Source organism: Typopeltis vanoorti, chromosome 3 (assembly GCF_054136105.1).
Source record: "Typopeltis vanoorti isolate ZY-2024b chromosome 3, IOZ_Tvanoo_1.0, whole genome shotgun sequence".
Taxonomy (NCBI): Eukaryota; Metazoa; Arthropoda; class Arachnida; order Uropygi; family Thelyphonidae; genus Typopeltis; species Typopeltis vanoorti.
In genome coordinates this window covers 76487573-76502168 of record NC_143551.1, presented here as the reverse complement: position 1 = coordinate 76502168, position 14596 = coordinate 76487573, and the positions used below count along the sequence as shown (strand labels likewise).

The 14596-nt window shown below is 33.7% G+C and overlaps 1 pseudogene; it reads left to right on the top strand.

Annotated features, from left to right (window-relative positions):
* LOC150108284 (alpha-mannosidase 2 pseudogene) overlaps nucleotides 1–12602 on the top strand; it is a 37449-nt pseudogene extending 24847 nt beyond the window's left edge.
* The last annotated feature ends 1994 nt before the right edge of the window (nucleotides 12603–14596 follow it).

The window sequence follows — 14596 nt, the reverse complement described above, 5'->3', positions numbered from 1 at the left end:
ATCAAACTAATTACAAATATTCCTAATTATTAACATATCTCAGTTACTAAATTACTAATTTAATTAAATAATTATATTATTGGTTTCTCTTTCGTACTCTCGTCCCCGGATATCTATTAAATCATTGATGGCGTTGGGTTAGTTATCGATGATTGGCTAAAAGTGGGCGGTGGTTACCCACCGGTCTTCAAAAGTTCGTTAGGGCTGAACAGTCTCATCCGCCTTTGGGGAATAAAAGACATTAGCGGATTTATTTATTTCATTTTCATTGTTGGCTTGTTTCTTTATTAATTAATTAATAAAGAAAAGTGAAGATAATTAATTACTTAATTAATTATAATCAATTATAATTAGTTTCCATCACATGACGACGACCACCACCACCCTCTTAATCGGTTGTTTGGAGTGCTCTATAGTATAGGTTTCCATTTTTTTTTAATTTTTTGTGGCTCAGACTAACATTAAAAATAATTATGTTTTAAATTATTAAAATAAATAATTATTTGTCATAGAAATTTATTTTCTGGTTATATATTCTCAAGAAGCATACCACATATTCTAACACAACTAAGGATTCATAATGAGTTTCTATGAACAATTTTCTTTAAAACTGATGCATTATCAGACCTTTAATCTTCTCCGATTTTTACTGTAGAACAATAACGTAAAAATGCCCAATCGACAGCTCGCATGACAATCCCAGAATCGGCTTGTCATGCAATTTTTCATTCGATTTCTTATCCGATCCTATTTGACATATTCCACCAGAATACGTCATAAACTTGGTTTATAAACATCTCTTTATATAAAATTAAACACGCACATGCACGCGCATTCATATATCTACAGCGGGAATTGTGATTATTTAACATTCGTGCACGCATGTTAAACATGCGATTCAGTCAGCTCATTATTGAAATTTTTTTTTTCTACTTCGCTTTCGTGTTTTTCATACTGTACTGTACTGTGGTTCCAATTCCTAATGTATTATCATATCCATACATTTGTAAGAAGTACAAGTGTATATAAGTATAGCTCTGGATAAGATTCCATTAATACCAGACAGATTTAGTGTTTTGAGACGCATTTCCCTTAGCACTTTTTCACATGCCTTTTCAAACTTAAAATGGAAATCCTTGTTACATTCCCATGTTTTGGGTTTTCTTTATCTTAAACTTGTTCAATTTCATTGCTGACAATATTTTTCTTAGTGATTTCTGGTGACATACTATTTATATAAGAAAATAACATATATATATATGTTATTTTCTTATGTAAATAGTACACACACAACTCACAATTTAAAAATTGTGAGTTGTGTTTCTGTGTGTAAACGAGAACCTATTCCCATTGCATGTAACTGTGACGATAGTTATCTGTAAATAATCCCAATGTGAATAATTTTAAATCAGAAAGAATCATTTTAATCAAATAATTACAGTATGTATAATTACTCAGTGAATAATTTTTAATTCTGGAAAATATTTGCTGATAAATGTGTTTATCTCCAAGTTTTGCTTCATGAAGTAGAAATCAGTGACTTTTCCTGAGAAGAGATAATGAGAGACTTTGTCTTTTCTCAGGAAAATAAATAAATAAAATTGCAAAAGCGAAAATTTGTCATTTCGATTTCCTATTTTAATGTTTGTCCATATCACTCTATTTGAAATCTCCTACTATTCAAAGTTGATCTTCGTTTTTATTGCTGATGTAGCTACTTACTTTTTTCTAACCACTATTTCCCAAATATAACAGCTCGTGCTTATCATTCATCAATATCTCACCTGTTTTAGTTTTTTTTCGTCTTGGGAACAGAAACGCCAATTATGTCGACATGGCACTTCTCTAATTCCTTTTTCTAGTTCTACTTCTTTTCCGTTGATACTTCCGACACTGATGGCTTATCTTTAATTTTGCTGAGGAAGAGTTTCTTCTAGTAGTTGACTTATCTTTGTTCGTTCTTGTTCCTTGACGAAAACAGCAGTGGGTGTTGTTTAACAGATCAGAAGTAATCAATAACGATAAAAAGTCAAATGACACTCACTAATATATTAATAGAACAGGTAAATCTTTTCATGTTGAATGTGTAATGTCATATGAAGGTGAAAACATATTAACATTTTAAAAAATGCATTTAATTTTTAAGTGCACATAAAATAGAATAAAATCATTATTATTGTTGCTGTTTATATTGTATGGAAGCAAAATATGCTAACAACATAAGATCAACAAAGAATAAAAACAAGAGAAAAAATTATGTGAACTAATCTCAAAAGAAATGAAGATATATTAAAAGAACAGGATATACTTAAATATGAACTCGACAGAAGGAAAAAATAAACAGAATTATATATGCCATGTAAACCAAATACCCGATTCCTCAGAAGAAACGAATATTAAATTAAAAAAAAAGAATGGAAATTAATAAAGGCCAAGCCAACACCTCTTCCAAATGTTATTAATATGTTCATAATATGCACAACGTATTCTCAAAATATCTGCAACGTATCTGTAATTACTGTCATAATAGAAATGATTCTGAATGCAGATCTACACAAGCTACTAGTTGTTATGGATAGAAAATCTGATTCATATTTATTTCATTTAAACTATAAATTTTGTTCTATGAACTATTTTAAAAATACCCCAATTTTGACAGGTCATTGTGGTTCCTCATTCGCACAACGACCCTGGATGGCTTCAGACCTTTGACAATTACTTTCACACATCAACAGTGAACATTTTGAACCATATGGTAGAAGAGTTGAAAAGACATCCTGACCTTACTTTTGTATGGGCTGAAGTGTCTTTCTTTTCAAAATGGTGGGACAGGTAAGTAGTGTTCACTACATGGACGTAAGTTGTCTTGTTTATGGAAACGTTACAGGAAGATAAATCGTAAATTCTACAAATATTTTATTCGAACATTACAGATTTATTTACAGAGTTATGAACAATTCAAAATATATTCAAACTATTCAAAATGTATACATAAAAGATGGATTGTTAGTGAGTTTCATCATTTCCCGACAGATGGCGATAGTGCATCGGCTGTTGCGGCATAGATAAAACTTCTCATTTGTATGCCGCAACAGCCAATGCTCAGTTAGTGAAATAAACAGCTTTAGACATATGTACTGACGACAACAATATATATATATATATGTTACCGCTAAAGTGCGAAAACCGTTAATGTGCACATTACCTAGCTAATCTGCAGATTAACTGATTTGCTCCGTTAACGTGCGGAATCAAGAGTTTTCCGCATTTTACCTAGGTAATGTGCACATTAACGGCTTCCGTATCGTTAAAGTTCAAAAGTTTGTTTTTCTCATTTCCTTTCCCTACTCCTTCCCCTCCTCTCCCTCCACTTTTAGTTTGGTTTTTTAATAAGTAAACATAATTTTATCATATGTTTTGCAAATTCATTTCCTTAATTGTAATAATATTTTAAAACATTTGATTCTTTGTATTATAGCTTTTTAATTGATTGATGATTGATTCTATCAACTAATTTGTTGATTGTATGATTGTATTTACTTGATTCTTTAGATATCGAAAAAATAAATAAATATTATGATGTTAATTTAAGCGTACAGAAACGTTGCTGTTGTTCCAGCAAAGATCTTATTTTCACTTTAACGAGTGCCTAGTAGGTAATGTGCAGATTACCTAGGTAATTTGAGAAATGAAACAATTTTCCGCACATTAACGGATCACCGTAGTTAATCTGCACAATACCTAGATAATCTGCAGAATAACTGATTTCTGCACTTTAGCGGTACCATATATAATAACAGTCTGGTCGTACTGATGACGTACATTCATCATTTCAAAGAAATTGCTGGGTGAAATCAAGTAGCTGGGGTGTAATCACGAAAAGTCATATTCCACAACAGCGGCATTAAAAAAAAATCAGTGTTGAGGCAAAAGTCTCAAACAAGTTTGAAGCTTATATGTATTTTGACATATTCCTAACAATAACATATTCAAATGAAAATATTAATCGACACTTTTCGATATAAAGATTTAAACTGACATACAATCCTAATTTAGGGAACCCATTTAAATAGATGTATTTGTTTAGTTGAATCTATCTGGATTTTAGATTTGTGATTTATTTATTTAGCGTATGATGATGCAACAGCCGTGAGGCCCTTTTTACAGAGAATTACTGCACCATCTCAATTCCCCCCTAATTTTATCCGGGCTCGGGACCGGCATAGCCGACGAATCAAGCCTATGGCTGGGTTCTTAAGTATTCCTGACTGTAATCCGTGTGTGTTCACGGGGTCGGTTTGCCTATTCTTGGGGACGAAAAACCCCAGTTTCCGGGCGAAAAAAAAACCCTACTTCCGTAGGTTTTTTTTTTTTTTTAATTTTTTTATATGAGACCGGTTAACTCACCTTTCGTTGAAAGAGAGCAGACAAAGGTTCCTCACGCATTGAAGGAAATCGAACCAAGGTCTTTCCGACCAAAGAGCTTCGTCTATACTGACTGAGCTACGGAGGCTCAGATTTATGGTTAGAGTATGTCTACCGAGAACACGTGGCGCCACCTATTCGACTATACTACAGAGTTGCGTATAAGTAACACTTATTTTATAACACTGATTTTAAAAATACTTCAATTAAAAAGTACTTCAAGTACAAAATACGCAGTGGCGTAGCTAGAGCTGTTGCCGCCCGGGTCGGTCCCTGAGTTTGCCGCCCTTCTCAAAAATATTACAAAAAGTCAAATGACGTATAGGGAAATAAATTAAAACACTATGTTTAGTTTTGAAGTAAAACTTTAAATTCAACATTCTAAAATGTTATTTTTCTTGCTTTTCTGTTAGCAAAATCGTCGATGACATTGGCGAAGTCTATTTCATAGTAATATAGGTAATTCTTAATCAGTTTTATTTAGAAAAATTCCTCTCACAACTAGCAACACTTACAGCAATTGTGAAGAAAATTCGCAATAGTTTTACAATGTTTGGAACTGAGTTTTCGAGACTGTATTTTAGAATTAACTTCAAAAGTTCCAAAAGGTTCAAAGTGTCGCCCGGGGCGGACAGCCATTCCCCCCCCCCCCCCAGCTACGCCACTGAAAATACGTATTGATTTTCAAAAGTAATTGATAAGTACAGATTTACAAAAATTGAGTACTCTAGTGTCCAGCTACTTTAATCTAAAATTTACTAAATTTCCAGAAATAAGATACTAAAAAAATTACAAAGTCTCTGGATATCAAAATACTAAACGTAACAAATTATATTTTCGTTCAGCTTGCTATCTAATTTTTATATCGATCTTCAGAAGAAGCAATAAAGAAAGTTTACAACTTTAATAATGAGTGGAAAGATAATTTCTTTTTTAACACCCTTAAAGACAATTGCGCATCCTTACTTTGCCACATAAATACTGAAGGAAAATTTAAAAAAAAAAAAAAAAAAGTCGAAAGATATTTCAACACTCCCTTCTCTCAAACCATCTGTGCTAATTTCGAAATATTCCGAAATCCCTAAAAGATGATAGAATTAAAAAAAAAAAAATTAAAAAAAAAAATAATTTTCTTTCTCTTTTTTCCACAAAAGCAATAATCATTTTTTAAAACCTCGTTAGCAAATGTATCGTTACCACTACCACACACATACACAAGAACACCAGCTAAAAATAATTAAAAAAAAAAAGTTTGAAGAAAGTGACGGAAATTATTTTAAGAACCTTCCTATATTCTTCTCGAGTCATTGTTTGACAGTTTAAAATATGACCAAATTATAAATGCTATTAAAAAAAATAAATTATCTAGCAACAAAATGACAAAGAGAATTGAGATAGCGATAAAAGATGTAATCAACGATAACCTGCATAATTTTAAACAACCATCTTTCTGTGTAACGACTAAATAGCTTTTCCACGAGACATTTTGCGTCTAATCTGCAAAATGTCTCGTGGATTTGATCAGATTAATCGAAATGCTGGAATCTAATGTGCTATTTCAAAAGGAGAGAACGCAATTAATTGTCGGAATTCGATTATTTATGAAATATATAATAATGAACGTGATAAAGATACAGCGTCTGTGTTTCAGCGTGCATGTCACACTTATTATTATGATATTTGACAGTGAAATTTTAATAAATAACGTCAGCTAACCTGTCTTTTATTTATTTTCCATTACACAGATGAGAAATAAAAGAATAGGTAACTACTTTTATTTATTATTAAGATATCCTATTAGATTAAATTAAAAAGTAAATATTAGTAATTAATTTACTCGCAATTAAGTTGTTACTAGCTGCTTTCAGTTTCAAACAAAGAAAAAAAATTTTTAAAAAAAAAAGATCATATAATGGTTTGAAAGATATAATGATGTTGAAAGCTTATTTTTCACTTGGTTAGAGTATAATAAATTTAGTTTAATCCACCTTCGCAAGGAGTGTCCTGGTGTTGTACCACCTTACCCCAGTCCTGAAGATATTTTCAGGCGCAAACTTTGTTTGCTCACACTTGGATAAAGGATTAAACTAAATTTATTATAGATATAGTGATATCTTTCAGACAACAATGCCAACAAGAGCACTGATTACTGTGCGCAAGCAGAACTTATTGTTGCTATGGAAACATGGAGACATGACGTTACACCTGTCGTTAAACAAAGAAAACTTTTGATGTACATCCGATGTACTCGTAAAGCAATAGTTATATTATTCGTATATACAAAAAAGGCGTAAATGGAATTATATTCCTATCTCGGTTAGCCTAAGATGGGCAAATCAGGTTCGTATTAAAAACTGGAAAGGCGACATATAAGACCAAAAAAAAAAAAATATATATATATATATATATATATATATAGTTGTGAATAAGGAATAGAATATTAAGAATATCTTGGTTGAGTCACACCCCTTCAGTTTTATGTTGTTGGATAGATGCCAGATGAGTAGGATAGTTTATAAAGGCAACAGCTGAGTGTTATACACTCATGAGCCAAAATATTATGAACACTTCATCCTCTTTCCGGTCATCCAGATTGCACGTTGGCCGGTGGTGGGATGTCTTTATGTTTTGGCTCATGAGTATAATTAATGCAATCGGAGTACATTGTCTCTACTAGAACCTACTTTGGTGATTTATGTTTCTCTTAACATTCTTCCGAAAATGTGTATTAAAAAACAATGTGTTGTAGTGTCTGCATTTCAAGTTAAATTTTACAAAACAATTTTTTATGAAGTTAATTTTTTTTTATTTTGAATAAAAATTTATGTTCCTAATATATCTTCACCCTTAACCATTGAGTAGATTAGCCTAATTGCAAGCTCGGCATTCAGGGGAGAAGTAGTTTTTCGTGCATACACGAAGTCACTAGATAAGCATATCATGTGTATCAACTGTTTTGCTGGGTAGGTGAGAACTCCTCTCCTCCGATCGACTAATCACCCTCATTTTAAAAGCCCTTATAAATGCTGTATACCTCCTCATTATAATGGAGGTATTTTCGAACCCTGTTTCTTCAATTAAAGGACCCTTCATCTGAATAAATTTATACGGAATAAGAGAGAAATTAGTCGGAACACTAAATTAGCTGCATACAAGACAGTGTTCAAACCAGTTTTAACTTATGGATCTGAGAGCTGGGTCAGAAGTAAAACACTTGACCAAAGACTAGAGACCGCAGATATGAGAGTCCTGAGAAAGATTAGAGGCGTGAACAGATGGCATCAATGTCAATATCATATTAAAAACGAGGATATTAGGAAAGAAACCGACATTGTTAGCATCCAGGAATGTGTTAGCAGAGCTAATCTCAGGTAGTATGGTCACTTAAACAGGATGGGCGAGGAAAGATAAACAAAACAAGTGTTCTCTGCCAGGCTGGCAGGAAAAATACCCAATGAAAGACCAAGATGTAGGTGTATTGATACAGTAAAAAGTGCCTTAAAAGACAGAAAGATAAAATCTGATAATGTTGGAGTTTTGAAGGATAACAGATTGATTTGGAGGAAAATTGTAGATTTTCCCATGTAGTACTATCATATCTGTACATACCTTGATGGTGAATGTCTGGAATTCGATGATGACTGTCACCTTCCGACTACGATACTGAATGGAAAAATCTCAGTAATGCTTTCCCATGCATCTATTGAATATCAATATTACCGATGTCAAATACATAAAGGGTAAAAAATTTTAATGCTATTCACTGATTATAAGTGAAATATATTTATATATAATTAATCTATATTAATTTATGTACAGTTTATGTATATCATTCCTATCTGAATGTCCGCAACTTATAACACGATAGTTCTATTTTTTATTACATTAATTGGGATTTGGGGAGGAATGGGATAGAATTAAATGCATTACTTTTCAGGTTTATTGATATGGATAAACAAAAAAAAAAGTCTTCTTCAGAAGATAAATGCCTTCATATGATAAAGATTTAGATAAATACAGTATAATAATTCGTCTCCCAGAAAAGATCAGGTCCGGAATATTGAATCAGAAGACTATGGACGGAGACTTAAACCTTAGATGCGAGTTCTATATAAAGATCTTGATATTATAAAATCCAACTAATACGATTACTGGAACCACAAATCGTGCAAATCGACTACATTATCCTTAAAATATACTTCAGTGGTTTGAAACAAATGAAAATTTCGTAATATTACTGTTGGTGTTACTCTAAGTTTGATTTTTACTACATTAAATTGAATTATTGTTTTTTTTATCTTAAATAAAGAACTATCTGACTTCTGTAGTAACTGTGCAACGCTAGATATATCGGACAAGAATGACTGACTAAAAGGAGAAGTGTTTTTTTTTTTTTTTTTTTTTTAAATCCGCTCTCCATAATAGCGCAAGAGTACTTTAAGACATTGTACAGTTCCCCCAGAATGGCTTTAAATACACCGTGAACCAAGAAAGGATCATGATGTACTTCAATCGTATCTTTTTTCTGACTATTTTTTTAAGGGAGATTTATCTGCCACATAATGTTTGTTTGTTGCTGGCACACCATCGTAAAAGTCATGTTTGAAAAACTTACAAACGGCTCCTAGCAATGCAGACAAGTTGAAAAGAATGTTCCAAATCGGAATTGGAGGGTATGACTGATATTTTAATAGGAGAAAAGAAAAGTTACAAAGCTTAAACACTGATGCGAGTTACATGACACCAACATAACATCAATATCATTTAAGTCCTTAAACGGACTGGCTTAAAGGGGCAAAGCAAGAATGCTTTTCATATTCCCCGTTATCTGTAGAGGACAGTGTAGGGTAAGGTGTTATTGAGCTATTACAGCTCTGATCATGGCAGGAGGGTAACAGCAATAGCCGAGCCTCAGTTAGAAGTTCATTGGCTACATCATTGCCATCCATTACTCTCCAAAGGTATTAATCACCGCATCTCACGGTCGATTCCTTAATCTATATCATTTAAAAGTGTAGCAATCAATTTATAAAGTAGAATGATGTATTTAGTTTATAAGTAGATTGGAAAAAATAAAAATCTTCGTGAAAAATTGAATAATTAGCTTAATTTTTGCAATATTCTTTTTTATAGTTATATTTTCTTATTTTTTTATACGATTTTGTACGAAAAATATTTATTAAGATATTAAAAAAATGGCGTCTGTTCGTTAAATAGTTTTATGCTTCAACTCTTGGGCAGTTATAACGATAGTAAAATTGATTAGTCCTGTAATACAGAACTGTTGAAATTGTTTACAAAAATAAGCTTTGTAAATTTAGATGAAAAGTGATTCGAACAAGAAGTTTTTTCAAAAAAAATTAAAAATTTATTTTATATTTATTCATTTTATAATTTATTTATTTTTTTAATTTGTAAATGTAAATATGAAAACAGGTCATTTAGATTTTTTTTTTCCCTTTTGCAGTTTGGAGCAAAGACCTCATTTGCGTGCAGCTGTCAAGGAGCTCATATCAGAAGGTCGATTAGAAATAGTTACCGGCGGTTGGGTGATGACTGATGAAGCCACGCCAGATTTATATGCCATTCTAGATCAACTCATTGAAGGCCACCAGTGGCTGAAAACAAATCTGGGAATAATTCCACGCAATGGATGGTCCATCGATCCATTTGGCCACTCCACAACTATCGCTCATCTACTCAAAGAGTCTGGGATACAAAACATGGTGGCAGTAAGAGCGCATTATTCCTGGAAACAATACCTTGCTTGGACACATCAGCTGGAATTTATATGGAAACAAAGGTTTAAATCGAATACCAATGCTGACGATATATTGTGTCACATGACCCCATTCAATCTATATAGTATTAAACATACTTGCGGTCCAGACACCAATGTCTGCGAGCAGTTTGACTTCAAAATCAAAGAGATTGCTGTTCCGATTTCAGATCGCAATAAGGAAGACAAAGCCAAGGTGTTGTTGGGACAATATGGTAGGACAGGTTCACTCTTTCCCCACAACGTAGCTTTAATCCTTTTAGGAGATGATTTTAGGTTCAACCAAGAGAGTGAATGGAACAATCAGTACTATAATTACAAAGCACTTTTTGAGTTCATGAACTCAAAGTGGAACATTGAGATCCGATTCGGTACATTACTGGATTATTTTCGTGAATCTAAAGAGACAATGAAGAGGCTAAATAACAAATATCCTGTACTCACTGGAGACTTCTTCCCATACGCTGATTTATCATCGGATAATCGTCCAGCTTACTGGACAGGTTATTTTACCACACGTCCTTTTTGGAAGCATTTAGTTCGAGAGTTGGAACATTGGCTAAGGGCTGCGGAAATCATATATACACTTGTACGCAATACAGTTAAAGGATCTTTTCTTGAAAAATTGAATACGGATTATACCTATTTGACTATTTGTCGACAACATCTTGCCCTTTTTCAACATCACGATGCAATTACAGGAACTTCCAAAGAGTTTGTGATGGAAAATTATGGTAAGAAATTAAATCGGGCAGTTGTGGAGGCAATGAGCATAGTATGTCATGCCGCCCAACAAATTGTAGTCCATTCTAGTAACAGATATGAAAATCGTGTTCTTCCTATTACATCAAAGTTATTTCCAGATATACAATACAATCTACATGATGCACTTCCGGAAAAAATAGTCCTTAATATCGCAATAGATGATGATCGGCAGATTATTCTTTATAATCCTGACACTCATAATCGTCAGGAAGCGGTAACTATTCGAGTTAACTCCCCTTATGTAGCTGTTAAGGACTCAGAAAACCGCTTAATTACATCCCAGATCAATCCAGTATGGAGAGATATGGTTACAATTTCTGATAATACATTTGAACTAGTTTTTATCGCCGAACTGCCTGCGCTAAGCCTAACAACATATACTATTGTATCGGCAACTCAATTAACATCACGCACATCTATTACAGCTTTTATAAATGATATATACCAGGATGAAAAAGACTGGTTATTTCATTTTGACAGTCCATTAGATGATGACATAGTTCTTGCTTCTCCTATTCTGGCAGCTCAGTTTTCGAAGTCTGGTATATTACAATCGATGGAACTCACACGTGAAAAACTGACCAATCATATAACAGTGGATTTTGGTGTGTATATCCCTAAACCGTTTCACAGTGGAGCTTATCTCTTCTCCCCAGAAAGTTACGAAGCAAGAAATATTTCTAACCGTTTTCCAGCGATACGCCTTGTAAGAGGAACAGTAATGTCTCAAATTACTATAGCTCATGGAAATGACGTCACTCTCAACATCCGGTTGTATCACACCGATGGACCATTAGGTAGCGCTTTGGAAATGGAATCGGTTTTCGATATTCGAAATCTCCATTCGGGTGAACTGTTTATGCTGATTAAAAGTGATATAGTTAGTGGGAATACTTTTTATACAGATGCTAATGGTTTTCAAATAATTCAAAGGACGACACATGAAAATCTCCCATTGGAAGCTAACTTCTATCCGATGAGTACCGCGACATTTCTTCAAGATGGCTCTTCACGGTTAAGTTTATTAGTCTCACATGCTCACGGATGTGCTAGCCTGCGTAGTGGTACATTGGAAGTGATGTTAGACCGTCGACTACCCTATGATGATTATCGTGGATTAAACGAAGGTGTAATGGATTCTAAGAAAACCATGGCGAAGTTCTGGTTGCTGCTTGAAAAAAGAGACGAATCAGAAGACGATATTCCCAATTTGTCTCTTCTGGGTAATGCGTTGTCGTCTACTCTCAATTACCCAGTCATTGTTCTTGTTGTAGATGGAATGGAACATGAAGTCTTCAACCGAAAAGTATCGTTCTTGGATAGAGAATGGCCCCAAGATGTCCACTTGCTCAATCTCCGTACACTTCCTGAGGAACAACATTTTGATACTCCGTCTAACAGCAGCCTTTTGATCTTACACCGTCAGGGTTACGCGTGTGATGTGCAAAGTCACTTGATCTTAAGTGACGTAGCGGAAGTGAGTGAATTTTCTAAAGTGATGGTGGAGAGTATACATAAAAGTTCACTTACAGGAGTTCAAGTTGGAGAAAGAATCGATAGGCTGTCAAGGACTAATATATCTTCCATGGAGATTGCGGCTTATAAAGTCGTATTCTCGAAACACAGGTCATGAGCGATAGAAATATCTTATTTCGACTTTTGAAACACTTTCTATTAAAAAAAAAATACAAATAAGCGAAATGTATGAGTAGGTACAAGTACTTATTTTCTGAATGTGGGAAGAACACAAATATCAGCTAGTGGAATCATTTTGCGACATATTTGAAAAAGATAATAGTCTCTAAAATTCCACTTCTTAATATTATATGTGAAAGATCTTAACTTCAGTAATAGTTCCTTAAACAGTCGTTGTGAATCATTTCATGTGGACTTATTAATAATCATTGTGCGTGATCCAGAACCTGAAAGGACTTCTTGAATGATTACAAAAAAAAAGGGAGGAAAAAATGGAAGCTACAAGTCCTTTTATCGATGTTTGTGTAGTTTCTATGAAGATTAAATGTAGTTCGAAGAGCTTTGACAAATATATTATGTTTATTTTATATTAGTTTAGTTTAGTTTAGTGTAATGGTAATCTCCAAATAACATTGACATTTGGAATCCCAAAATCCGCAAGAGGGCGCTGAATACTCCGCTTTTGGAAATCAAACCCAATAAATAAATAAATTTAATAAAATCGAATACTATGACGCGCGAACATGCATGAAATAAATGTAAATTGGAAAAAAAAGAAAAAGAAGAACCTAGCAAAAATTATTTCAAAAGATGGACAATATTTCTTAAGAAAATGAACGAGAAATAAGAAACGCTGATAAAAATATGCAAGACTTGTTTAGGGCAGCACCAAGGAATGGCAAGACGAATGTCAGCTAGTTTCACGTATTCACTGTGAGGCTTGTATGTTTTGAGAAAAGGAAGAAACCCGAATTTTTTTTGGAGTAAACCTGTCTACCTTTGTAGGAGACAAATTAATTTACAATCATTTAAGACGTGCTTGTAAAATTCTTCGTATTTCGGTGATATTCAAAAGTTTTGAAAAGGCAAAATTTGTTCCAATTACGCTATATAAAAAATAAGGTTAGGAGAAACGTGTAAAAGAGAAAGAGAAACAAATAGAACGTAGAAATAAATTAATTGAAAAGCAAAGCAATAGACTAGAAAAAGGAGAGAGAGAGAGAGAGAGAGAGAGAGAGAGAGTTTGGTTGGCATTATCGAAATATAATCAAAACAAGGCCACGAAAGCAATATTCCATACAAATGTCAACTCTTTGTGTTCTTGTGGACGATTTGTCTCATCTGCGGAATGAAAAACTCGTGTTTATGGAGAGATGAAACCATACCTACTCTTTATGAAACCGTAGAATTCAGCTATAATTGAAAAGCTTTTATCAAAGTTCATCTCATCCTTGAGGGTATTCGAACCTTGGGCATTCCAACCGAAAATGAAATGTAAAATATAAAAGTTTGAAGGAGAAAAAAACGAGAAAACTACACGAGAACTGCTTAGAACAGAGATTTGAAACTAAGTTCAATCATCGGTGGCTGCACTCTGTCTTTCTACATTAATTTACGAACCGTAGAATGAACTTTCATCAATAGTTCCAACACAATGAAAGTTAACAAAGTGAAAATTAAAACGGTGCAGTAAGCAATGAAAGACATCGGTTTGTGGTCACTCGCTTAGAAATAAAGATGTGTCTAAAAATACATAACACGGAGATATAATACGATAAAAATATAAGCAATACAAGGAAGCGAATACATCAAAGAGAGAAGGAAAGAGCGATAGCTGATGGGGGGGGGGAGATGAAATAAAGACAGGAAAAGGCAATCATCGTTAACAGGCAGTTCGTATGCAAATAAGGATGCCAGCAGAATTCAACGGCAAACTCCTTATGCAGCATTGCCGCAATATTAACGGGATCAGGCGAATAATCGATACCACTATTCGCAGTGTGTGATCAACGCGCTGGTGGAGCCTTCAAACCTGCTAGAGTACAAATAACATTCTGTTACCACTGAACGGGATCGGAGCATTCTCATATTATCCGTTAGACGAAGTCCCCCAACCTTCCCTAGTGAACACCATCCCAACAAAGACATCCC